Below are 12,679 nucleotides of genomic sequence, written 5' to 3' on the forward strand. Positions count from 1 at the left end.
AAGAGGGAAATTCATAGCACTAAATGCCCACATAAAGAAGTTGGAGAAATCCCACACTAGTGACTTAACAGCACACCTGAAAGCTCTAGAACAAGAAGAAACAAAGTCTCCCAGGCAGAATAGACACCAGGAAATTATCAAAGTGAGAGGTGAAATTAATAAATTAGAATCTAAGAGAATAGTACAAAAAATTAATGAAACAAAGAGTTGGTTCTTTGAGAAAATCAACAAGATAGACAAGCCCTTATCCAAACTAACCAAAAGACAGAGAGAGAGAATCCAAATCAACAAAATCAGAAATGAAAGGGGGGACATAACAACAGACATTGAGGAAATCCAGACAATTATCAGGTCATCTTTCAAAAACCTCTACTCCACAAAACTGGAAAACCTAAACGAAATGGACATTTTTCTGGATAGGTACCATATACCTAAGTTAAATGAAGACCAGATAAACTATTTAAATAGTCCAATAACTCCTAAGGAAATAGAAACAGTCATTAAACGTCTCCCAACCAAAAAAAGTCCAGGACCAGATGGTTTCACGCAGAATTCTACCATATCTTCAAAGAAGAGTTAATACCAATTCTCTCTAAATTGTTCAACATAATAGAAGCAGAAGGAACATTACCAAACTCCTTCTATGAGGCTACAATTACCCTGATTCCTAAACCAAACAAGGATACAACAAAGAAAGAGAACTACAGACCGATCTCCCTCATGAACATTGATGCAAAAATACTCAATAAAATACTGGCAAACAGACTCCAAGAACACATCAGAACAATTATCCACCATGATCAAGTAGGCTTCATCCCAGGGATGCAAGGGTGGTTCAACATAGGAAAGTCCATCAATGTAATACACCATATAAACAAACTCAAAGAAAAAAACCACATGATCATCTCACTAGATGCAGAAAAGGCATTTGACAAAATCCAACACCCCTTCATGATAAAAGTCTTGGAGTGATCAGGAATACAAGGAACTTACCTAAACATAATAAAGGCAATTTACAGCAAGCCAACAGCCAACATCAAATTAAATGGAGAGAAACTCAAAGCCATTCCACTAAAATCAGGAATGAGGCAAGGCTGTCCACTCTCCCCATACTTATTCAATATAGTACTTGATGTTCTAGCCAGAGCAATAAGACAACATAAAGAGATTAAGGGGATACAAATTGGAAAGGAAGAAGTCAAGCTTTCCCTATTTGCACATGTCAAGATAGTATACTTGAGTGACCCCAAAGATTCCACCCAGGAATTGATAAAGCTTATAAACACCTTCAGCACCATAGCAGGATACAAGATCAACTCAAAAAAATCAGTAGCCCTCCTAATACAATGGACAAAGAAGCTGAGAAGGCAATTAGAGATACATCACCCTTTACAATAGCCACAAATGACATAAAATACCTTGGGGTAACACTAACCAAGCAAGTGAAGGACCTATATGACAAGAACTTTAAGTCCCTGAAAAAAGAAATTGAAGAAGATGTCAGAAAATGGAAAGATCTCCCATGCTCATGGATAGGCAGGGTTAACATAGTAAAAATGGCAATCTTACCAAAAGCAATCTACAGATTCAATGCAATCCCCATCAAAATACCAACACAATTCTTCACAGACCTGGAAAGAATAATACTCAACTTCATATGGAAAAACAAAAAACCCAGGATAGCCAAAAGAATCCTGTACAATAAAACAACCTCTGGAGGCATCACAATCCTTGACTTCAAGCTCTACTATAGAACTACAGTAATAAAAACAGCTTGGTATTGGCATAAAAACCGACATGTGAACCAATGGAATTGAAATGAAGACCCTGATATTAACCCACACACCTATGTACATATAATTTTTGACAAAGAAGCCAAAAGTGTACAATGGAAAAAAGAAAGCATCATCAACAAATGGTGCTGGCATAAGTGGATATCATCATGTAGAAGGCTGCAAATAGGTCCATATCTGTCACAGTGCACAAAACTTAAGTCCAAGTGAATCAAAGACCTCAACATAAATCCAGCTACTCTGAACCTGCTAGAAGAGAAAGTAGGAAGTAGTCTTGAACTCATTGGCATAGGAGATCACTTCCTAAATATAACACCAGTAGCACAGACACTGAGACAAACAATCAATCAATGGGACCTCTTGAAACTGAGAAGCTTTTGTAGAGCCAAGGATATGGTCAACAAGGCAAAGCGACAGCCTACAGAATGGGAAAAGATCTTCACCAACCCCACATGTGACAGAGGTCTGATATCCAGAATATATAAGGAACTCAAGAAATTAGACATCAAAACGACCAACAGTCCAATTGAGAAATGGGCTTTAGAACTAAACAAGAGAATTCTCAATAGAGGAAACCCAAATGGCTGAAAGACATTGAAGGAATTGCTCATCATCCCTAATCATCAGGGAAATGAAAATCAAAACAACTCTGAGATACCACCTTATGCCTGTCAGTATGGCTAAGATCAAAAACACTGAAGACACTTTATGCTGGAGAGGATGTAGGACTAGGGGAACTCTCCTTCACTGCTGGTGGGAATGCAAGCTTGTACAACCACTTTGGAAATCAATATGGCGCTTTCTTAGAAAATTGGGGATCAATCTCCCCCCAAGATCCAGCTATACCACTCTTGGGCATATACCCAAGAAATGCTCAATCATACCACAAGAGCACTTGCTCAGCTATGTTTATATCAGCATTGTTTGTAATAGCCAAAACCTGGAAACAACCTAGATGCCCTTCAACTGAAGAATGGATAAATAAATTGTGGCACATATACACAATGGAATACTACTCAGCAGAGAAAAACAATGATATCATGAGGTTTGCAGGCAAATGGATGGATCTAGAAAAAATCATCCTGAGTGAGGTAACCCAGACTCAGAAAGACAAATATGGTATGTACTCACTCACAGGAAGATGCTAGATGTGGAACAAGGATGACTGGACTGCTACTCACATCACATCACCAGTGAGGCTACCTGGAAAACGGGACCCTAAGAAAGACACGGATAAATGGATGAGATCTACATGAACAGCCTGGACATGAGTGGGAGCAATGAACGGCGAGGGTCAAGGGAAAGAGAGCGGGAGATCCTAGCTGGATCAAGAAAAGAGAGGGAGAACAAGGAATAGGAGACCATGGTAAATGAAGACCACATGAGAAGGGGAGGAAGCAGAGAGCTAGCGAGGCCCACAGAGATCCACAAAGATACCCCCGCAAAAGCCTGCTGGCGATGGTCGAGAGACGGCCGGGACTGACCTACTCTGGTGATGGGATGGCCAAACACCCTGATAGTTGTGCCAGAAACCCCATCCAAGTACTGAGGAATCTGGATGCAGACATCCACAGCTGGGCCCCGGGTGGAGTGCTGGGAGTCTAATTAGTGAGAAAGAAGAGGGTTTATATGAGCAAGAATTGTTGAAACCAAGGTTGGATAAAGCACAGGGACAAATAACCAAATGAATGGAAGCACATGAACTATGAACCAAAGGCTGAGGGGCCCCCAACTGGATCAGGCCCTCTGAATGGGTGAGACAGTTGATTGACTTAATCTGTTTGGGAGGCAGCTGGGCAGTGGTGCCGGGTCCTGGACTCGTTGCATGAGTTGGCTGTTTGAATCCTGGGACTTATGCAGCGACGCTTGGCTCAATCTGGGAGGAGGGGACTGGACCTGCCTGGACTGAGTCTACCAGGTTGATCCAGGTCCTCGGGGGAGACCTTGATCTGGAGGAGGTGGGAATGGGGCGTGGGCTGAGGGGAGGGGGTGGGAGGTGGGTGGGGAGAGCATGGGAATCTGTGGCTATTATGTGGAACTGAATGGTTTTGTAAAATAATAAATAAATAAATAAATTAATTAATTAATTAAAAACATGATTGTAGTATCAATTGACATACTAACATAGATAGGGGTAAGCTCATGGATTGCTATCCCTATATGAAAAGCTATAGGTAATCAAAACTCCAGAAAGGAGAATTTGTCTTATGCAAGCCTATGAAAGGTTGTCCATTCACAAATGGTCCACCATAAAATAATATACATGCAGGTAAAATGGACCAAAGAGGTTGAATCTACTCTCTCTCTCTCTCTCTCTCTAACACACACACACACACACACACACACGCACATATATGTTATCTATTCATAATATATATATATATATATAATTAAAGAGAAATATTCTATATATTTTAGAGGGAAGAAGGAGAGTATCAAGGGCATAGAATTAGGAGAGGGAAACTAAATGATTATATTTAAATTAATAATGAAACAAAATAAATATATGTGAAAAACCAGCATGTAATTATAAAATGTCTTTGAATGCATACTGAATGAACAATATCCATATTTTGTTGTACTGAATTATTTATTAGAATAATCAGATGACTATTGTGCAGTTTAAAAAACTATAGTGATATCTTGTTTAATTATCATATATTTATTTTGTGACAATTAGAATAAGAATTTAGGACAAAGAAGTGATTTATTTAAAAATTCTCCTATTTCTCCACATTTCCATTTGTACTTATAGCTGCTTCCTTAACCCATGTATTTTGTTTTCTATAAAGGTAGGTATTTCCAAAGTCTCTAATAATCACACTTTCCACTTTTTTTATATGTATATTGACTTTTATTTTAGAATATTATCCATGAAACATTAGCTTCTCTATTCTTAATTTTCCTTGAAAACAAGTGCTAGCAAAATAAATATATTACCAATGAACTTTATTTTTCCATTTAAAATGTGTCATCTTCTTTGATGACACTAAAAATTATATTTCAGTAGACTACATTTTGGAAAATAAGTTATTTTTGCCAGAATATATAAAAAACCACAGATTTGCTTTTCTTATTTATAAAGGACAGATTGATTCCAAAGACTTAATAGAGAGTTAAGAATTTGGCAGGCTAGTTCAGGCAACTTCTCCACTATTTCTAGTAGTCTAATCTGAGGTCATCCTTGTGGATTTCTGGATATTTCCCAGCACCATGATTCTCCTTTACCCTATAATGTCTCCCTCTATCAAGATATCTCTTCCATTGCTCTCCCACTCCATTCCTCCCCCTGTCATCATAGAGCCTTCATCCAGCAACTGATCAAAACAGATGCAGTGATTCACAGCCAGGTCCCAGGCTGAGCTTAGGGAGTCCAGATGAAGAGAGGGAAGAGGGATTATATGAGCAAGGGGGGTCAAGATTTTGATGGGGAAATCTACAGAGACAACTCACACATACTTTAAACTAATAGCTACAGAATCTGCATAGGAATAGACTAGGCCCTCTGCTTATGGAGTTGTGTAGCTTGGTCTGTTTGAGGAAACCCTGGCAGTAGCATCAGGATCTATCCCTGGTGCTTGAACTGGCTTTCTGTAGCCCATTACCTATGGTTAGATGCCTTGCTTACACTTGATGTGGGGTAGAGGGGCTTGGTCCTACCTCAATTGAATATACCAGACTTTGCTCTTTGATAACTCTCCATGGAAGGCCTTTACCCTTTTAGAGGAGGGGCTGGAGAGGAAGCTGAGGGAGGAAGCTGGGAGGGAGCAGCAGGAGGGATGAGAAGGGATCTGTGGTTGGTATGTACAATTAATAAAACTTTTTTGATAAAAAAAAATGTACCTTTACATTTTAGTATCAATTTAGAGGTCTGCAACTGAATGTTGGAAATTTGGAACACTGTCTCAGCACTGATATACAAATTTGATTAGGCTTTATTTATAAAATAATCTGGGAGGTCTATAGCATCTCAAAATAAGTTTTTTCAAAGTTTAAAAATGAAGCTTTAAGTTTTCTAGAAGCTTATAAATTAGTAACCAAACATATACTCATTTTAAAGGAAGTCTCATGAGGAATTGCCTGGAATACCTTATTTATATCTCTGCCAGTACAGTACAGTTCTGAAGAGCATTGAAAATGAGTTACTTAAAACTACTTAATGACTCCTATCTAATTCTTCATTCCTCACACTTTAGGCTGTGTGCAAAGTTGGTTATCTTTCTGAAATGGTTGTTATTAAGAGAGATTTTACATGTATATAGTGTAGGATTACAAATTATCTGATTCGTATACATTTTGAAGACCATATTTTTGTGTTTTATATAATTATTATAAAACATTAATTTTGACTGAAGTTTCTTAAATGAATATTTGGGTAACTAGACATTGTCTTCTTTATCATTTTTATATCTTATTATTTTCTTTCATGTATCTAATTTTCACTTTACTGTTCACTGATTGAAGCTGATATGGTTAAATTAAACTTCAATGTATCATTTCTATTGTAGTCATTAGAAAGTCAAAATGGCTATATATTTACATTTCATAGGTGCAATTAAAATGTAGATTGTAAAGGTAATCACTTCCAAAATCATTTTAAATTTGTAACAATGTAGATAACCCAATTATAAAGTTGATTCTGAGTATATCACTTCTGAAATAAAAAAAAAGGTAATTCATCATTCCACAACAAATCTCTATGAGGTATTTACACATATATTTGATTTTATTGATGAAATTTTACATACGAAAGCATATAATTCATGATGTAAGGAGAACTCATTTAGAATTCCATTATGAAAGCCACATAGTAGTATTCAAGTTAGAATGCAACACTTCAATTTTAGTTTTTCTACTAGATAACTTTATGAGATTTTTAGGAATTTTAGTATACCTTCCTGAGCCCCATTTTTATACTCACTATAAATACATGGCATAATAAATAAGAATACTTGTAAAGTACAAATTAATGCTCTTTATTTGTAACTCTTAGTTACCAAATGGTAATGTCTATATATTTGTATTTCACATTTAGTTTCTATCTTATCAGTCAACTATACAAATATGTGTTTATGACATTTCTTCCAATATAAATCATTAAACCTGTTATTTCTTGTTATTATGTTTTACTTTCATGTATATTTAAAGATGTACAATGGGAAAATAATATGAATATTATTGCAAATTAATTAATTTGGTATTTTCTTAATACACTGACTCTGAAAGCTTTTAAGATATTTTTCATATTAGCACTAGAATATAGATAGATAGATAGATAGATAGATAGATAGATAGATAGATAGATAGATAGATATTTTAAATTAATTGGTGGTCTTTGTTTTGCTAAATTGTAAGTATTGTCTATAAACTTAAATAAACAATATTTAATGTATCTGTGATTTCAAGTTCTTTGTCATAGCTACTATACTCCCTTTTCTGTCTTCTTATTTTATCTTTTCCAGAACAAATCATTTTAATGCTAGTGAAATCAATTTGATATAATTTTATTATACAAATTTAATCTTTTTACCAAATCACCTATATCTTTTTAAGATGGTTCTTTTAATTAAATTTCTCCTTTCTTTTTTTCCCTCCAAAACTTCCCATATACCTCTCTCCACTATCCTTCAAATTTGTGGCCTCATTTCTTATACTTATTACATGTATGTATGTTTTTAGTAGCCCTAAGTTGTTGGCTAAGTTTTCAGAACCAGGCATAATTTCTCTCTTATAGAGTTGGTCATAAGTTTAACTTGATATTTTTGGTTATCAGCAAAGCATGTATGCCTCTGATGCATCTTTATTAATACCATGTTTTACTGGTCATTGTTGTAGTTTATATTCATCAAAAAGAGGTAGGAGTTCTTGTTGCTTCCCTCTTTAGGAAGCTTGCATAGCAACTTTTGGTACCATGGAAAGTAGTTCTTGGGAATGAGACAGCGTTATATATATAAAATTGAGGAATTGTGATAATAACACTGTGATATGATTAATCTCAGCAAAAAATGTACTCCATTAATCACATAATGTACTGATTGATGATTGTGAGCCACCATGTCGGTGCTGGGAACAGAACCTAGGTCCTCTGCAAGATCAAAAAGTTTTCTTGATATGCAAATGATCTCTCCAGATCCTATTTATACCTGTTTTACAAGAATACATTGCTTGTTTATATTTCCTTTATCAATATATTCTTTCCTCTGTATGAGACTTTGTGTCACTTTTTCATATAACTGGTTAATTCTATAAATTACTGATATTTATAAGTAAATCTCAAAACTACAAATGCAAAGGAAATTTTGGGTATTTCCCTTTCCTTTATGAAACACATGTACTTTATCACAACATAACATTTTTATTAGAAGAAAATAAAAGTTTGACGTTAGCCCATACAGAAAGATTGCTATTAATAGTATTTTTCACTTAAAACTGTCTCTTTATTCTCTTGTATTACATGTTTAATTCTACTGTGCTTTTATCTTTGAGAAATAAATTGAAAAAGTAGGTAAATGTCTTACATTTTTTCTTTTTATTATAAACCCTATATATAAAATCATAAATGATATATTGATAATTTCTCAGAATATTTCATCTCCACTTAAAATGAGTATGTTATTACTTGGGGACTTAAAAATTCTGTAACAGAAAAAATTTGCTGTTAAATATTAAGGAATTAAGGAAGAGCAATGCATGAAAATGAAATGAAAGAACTGGCAAGGATCATGTTTGACAGGAGAGACATAAAAAATTTGAAGCTGGCATAGTTTTTGACTTGTAAATGAGTAAATTTTTATGAAATGTTTTTTATGTGGGGCAATTTATGAAAATATAATTTTTCACCTCAAAAGAAAAAATAAGTTGAAGATTATGTGGAAGAGGTTGGATCAAGAGATTAAAGGTTTCAACAGGAATTAACCTAATCTACATTTCTAGACTATGGTCATATAAGTTTGAAAATATCTATCTGCATAGAATATGATACTGAAAATATATTCCCTATTGAGAGTTACATGAACATAGGCAAACAAAAAGTAACAAACACATGCATCCTCTTAGTGTATTGACTGTCTCAATGAAAGCAATTTGTTTTTATGTGTCTATGATTTCATAATAATCCAAATCTTAATTAGTTACTTACATTGTGTAAATTCATACAATAAAATGGAAATTTCATTATTTTCTTTGAATTCATAAATCGCAAAGCAATCCACATTTTATTATTATACTGTAAATTAAGAATGACATTAAGGAAATTTACATAGCTCATAAAAGACCATGCTAATCATTCTAGAAACATCAAGATTATCATGTAAATTAAGATATTTAAGAATTGAGGACTGTGGTGGGACAGAGTGGGGCTGGCAGGTAGGTGTGCTCTGTTGCAGAAGCCAAAGGAGGAGGTGGATGCCTGGTGGGTGGCAATGACTTCCAGTGCTGTTTCTCGAAGGTAAAGGGCGCTGTGGTCTAGGATGTGGTGGAAGCCGATGTCATCTCCACCTATGAGACCTTCTTGCAATCGAAGACAAAGGTGACAGAGTTGTTATTTTCCAAAGGTAACAAGAGAATAAAGGCTCATTGTACTCTAGGGGAGAGTATAATGTTTACAGTACCTTTCAGAGTCATGAGACAGAGTTTGACTATTTGAAAATTGTAGAAATTAAAGAAAAAATTAATAAAATCAGGTGGTTACCATAACAGAATGCTGCTCATTTTCTACTCTCTACAAATGATAAGACTAATAAATTGTGGAAAATAAATGAACAGAATAAAAGAGCAGAAGGTTGTAATTTGAAAGATGAAGATGGACGACTTCAAGACCCTTTTAGGATTACGGCACCATGGGTTCCAATATTGAAGTCTATGGACCTTATGGTGATCTGAGAATTAACCTATGTCATTTAGAAATCACAGATAGAAGCTTCAACATTGTAGACATCAATAGAGGAGCTGACAGAAGTCATCACTGCCACTGAGATTCACCCACACCAGTGCAAAGTGTTCATCTACAGTAGTAGCAAAGGGACCATCAGACTCTGTGACATGCACTCCTCTGTCCTGTTTGACAGGTATGCCAAGTTTTTTGAAGAGCCAGTAGACCCCAGCAGTAGATTCTTTTTCTCTGAAATTATCTCGTCTATATCTGACATCAAATCAGACACAGTGGTCGGTACATGATAACCAGAGACTATCTGTCAGTGAAGGTATGGGACCTTAACAAGGAGGGCAGGCCTGTGGAGACCCACCAGGTACATGGGTACCTACAAAGCAATCTCTGCTTCTTGTATGAGAATGACTGCATCTTTGACAAGTTTGGATGCTGCTGGAATGTTTCAGACAGTGCCATTATGACGGCGTCCTACAACAACTTCTTTAGAATGTTTGATAGAAACACTCAGAAGGATGTTACACTGGAAGCCTCAAGAGAGAGCAGCACACCCCGAGCCAGCCTGAAGCCCCAGAAAATATGTACAGGGAGTAAGAGAAAGAAAGACGAGATTAGCGTGAACAATTTGGACTTCATAAGAAGATCCTTCACACATCCTGGCACCCCATGGAGAGCATTATTGCTGTAGCTGCCACCAATAACTTGTATATATTCCAAGACAAAATTAATTAAGGAAACTGACTGGAGGACCAAGTGTTGTCTTGCACAGTTAAGCCAGGTCGTTTTCCTATCAAAGAAAGGGCATTGTCCTCTTCATTGAGAATAGCGACTCACTTCCACTTCCCTCATAGACACAGAAGGGTCTCAACTGGAGTCTTGGGAGAGATGAGTGCTGCTTCTGAAGGAAAAACCTACTCGAAGCTGAATTGGTGGACTTTGTTCAATGAAGGTCGTTACTCAAATGTAAAAAAAAAAAAAAGAGAGAGTGAGAGAAAGGGTATTTAAGAATTGATGAAATTCGTCTCTGCTCATTTTGTTTACCCTTCATGCAATATTTGTTTTATGAATGTACATGTATAAACATAAATGCCCATTTTATATTTTAATTTAGTGAAAACATTAGATTTTCTCTTTTAACTATGAAAATCTTCTACTAATACTCTTTCAATCCTTTCTACACATAGGTTTTCCTTTATAAATTTTTTTAAAGTTTACTTTACACATATTTTGAATGTCAGAGGAGACAGTAAGTCATTTTCATGGGAAACTTTTTATGGAGATAAGAATACAAACTGTAGGAGTTAGTTCTTTTTTTTCATTTTTGAGTGGCAGGAGAGTCAACCTTAGGCCATGAGACACGGTAGCAAGCCTCCCAACCCCCTGAATCATTGTGCTATCTTAAGATCTTTTATTTTTATAGAAACCAGCACCATCCTTGAAAAGTAAAAAAAAAAAAAAAAAAAAATTGTTGCCAGTGCATTGTATTAGCCAAGAAAGCAAATCTAACATTGTGAATCTCTAGAGGTTGTTTCATGGCTTTGTGTAATGTTATTCTCTATAAGACAAATGTATGGAATCAGAAGATGGAAAATATCCTCCATAGAAGTTATAAACTGTGTAGTGACAGTTTTGAAATGTTACAGCTGAATTAGCAGGCCAGCAAGGAAATTTAAATTTTTGTGATGTGGTGTTATGATACAATTATATTTTACTGTGATTAGCTTAAATATTTGTTTGTATAAATATACACTTAACATTGATATTTTAGTTATGACTTAGTAATGAAAGAATATATTATATACATAGTTTTAAAGAATTATAATCCACAAGGTCAATATAACAAGCAAAAAGTATATGCTTCAAATATATAATTCAAAAATAAGTATTTCTTTTATGATTATTTTATGCTACTACTGAGAATATTTATTTTAGACTACACACAGAGAGTTATAAATCAGAAAAAAGAAATTAGAATAGTATTACCTGTCATTATACTTAGAAGGAATCACAAAAATAAAATTTTTATGGTAGCATTTCCCTGTAGTTTCTGATAGTTTATAATTACTTTATGAAATGACTGTAAATGTTTGGATATTCTTACCAAGAATAAATTGAATATGTATTATATGTTAGTATTGACAAAAGTAATGACTTTTATTCTTAGATATATTGTTCAGTGGGAATTAAAATAAATTCAATAGACGATCAGAACTATTGATTAACAAATGAGAAATTGTCAATATACAAATAAGAAAAAGATGATTGCAGAGATTATTCAGTAGTTAAGAGTACTCACTGCTTTTCTAGAGTATCAGGATTAAGTTTTCAGCACCCATTTGGACAGCTTATTACCACCTGTAATTCCAGATCTAGGGGGAGTCTATGCCCTATTTGGACCTCCTTGGATATATATAGCACACATACATAAGCATGTTCTCTCTGTCTCTCTCTCTCATACACACACACACACACACACACACACACACACACACACACTCAGTTTAAAAAGAAAACTAAAAAAAAATGTTTTTAAAGTAAAAGGTACGATTCCTAAAGCCCAGGTCTAGAATTTAGTCAACAGAGTACTTTCTGTATCTTGCTCACTATATCACTGTCAAGGACATAAAAGTAAAAAAAAGTTATCATTTCTTCTCTTAATATCAGAGATTTTTGAAAGATGATTATACCATTTGTGCTATAATGTTGTTAACATTATAGCTGATAGTCTATAGGGTAATGAGTTCAATTTTCAATCTTCATACAGCAGCCAGTTTCTAGTTGTTTGTCTAATCCAAAATCATATGATTGTATTTTCACATATAATATAACTTTCAATTTTTTCATTTTGAGACGGGGACTGATTATCGCTATCTTTCCAAATTTGCCCTTGAACTTAAGATTGACCTTTTTCAGACTCAAAAATATTGGTCTTATTGGTGTGCAGTGCAAAATCTAGTATAAAATTTTACTTCTATTAATGACATGCTTGAAAATTCATGCC

General features: G+C 34.9%; 1 pseudogene; it reads left to right on the forward strand.

The window, feature by feature from the left end:
- The first annotated feature begins 7,704 nt into the window (after positions 1–7,704).
- LOC114685760 lies at positions 7,705–10,640 on the forward strand (annotated as a pseudogene).
- Positions 10,641–12,679: the final 2,039 nt, after the last annotated feature.

This window comes from Peromyscus leucopus, chromosome X, assembly GCF_004664715.2.
Source record: "Peromyscus leucopus breed LL Stock chromosome X, UCI_PerLeu_2.1, whole genome shotgun sequence".
NCBI lineage: Eukaryota > Metazoa > Chordata > Mammalia > Rodentia > Cricetidae > Peromyscus > Peromyscus leucopus.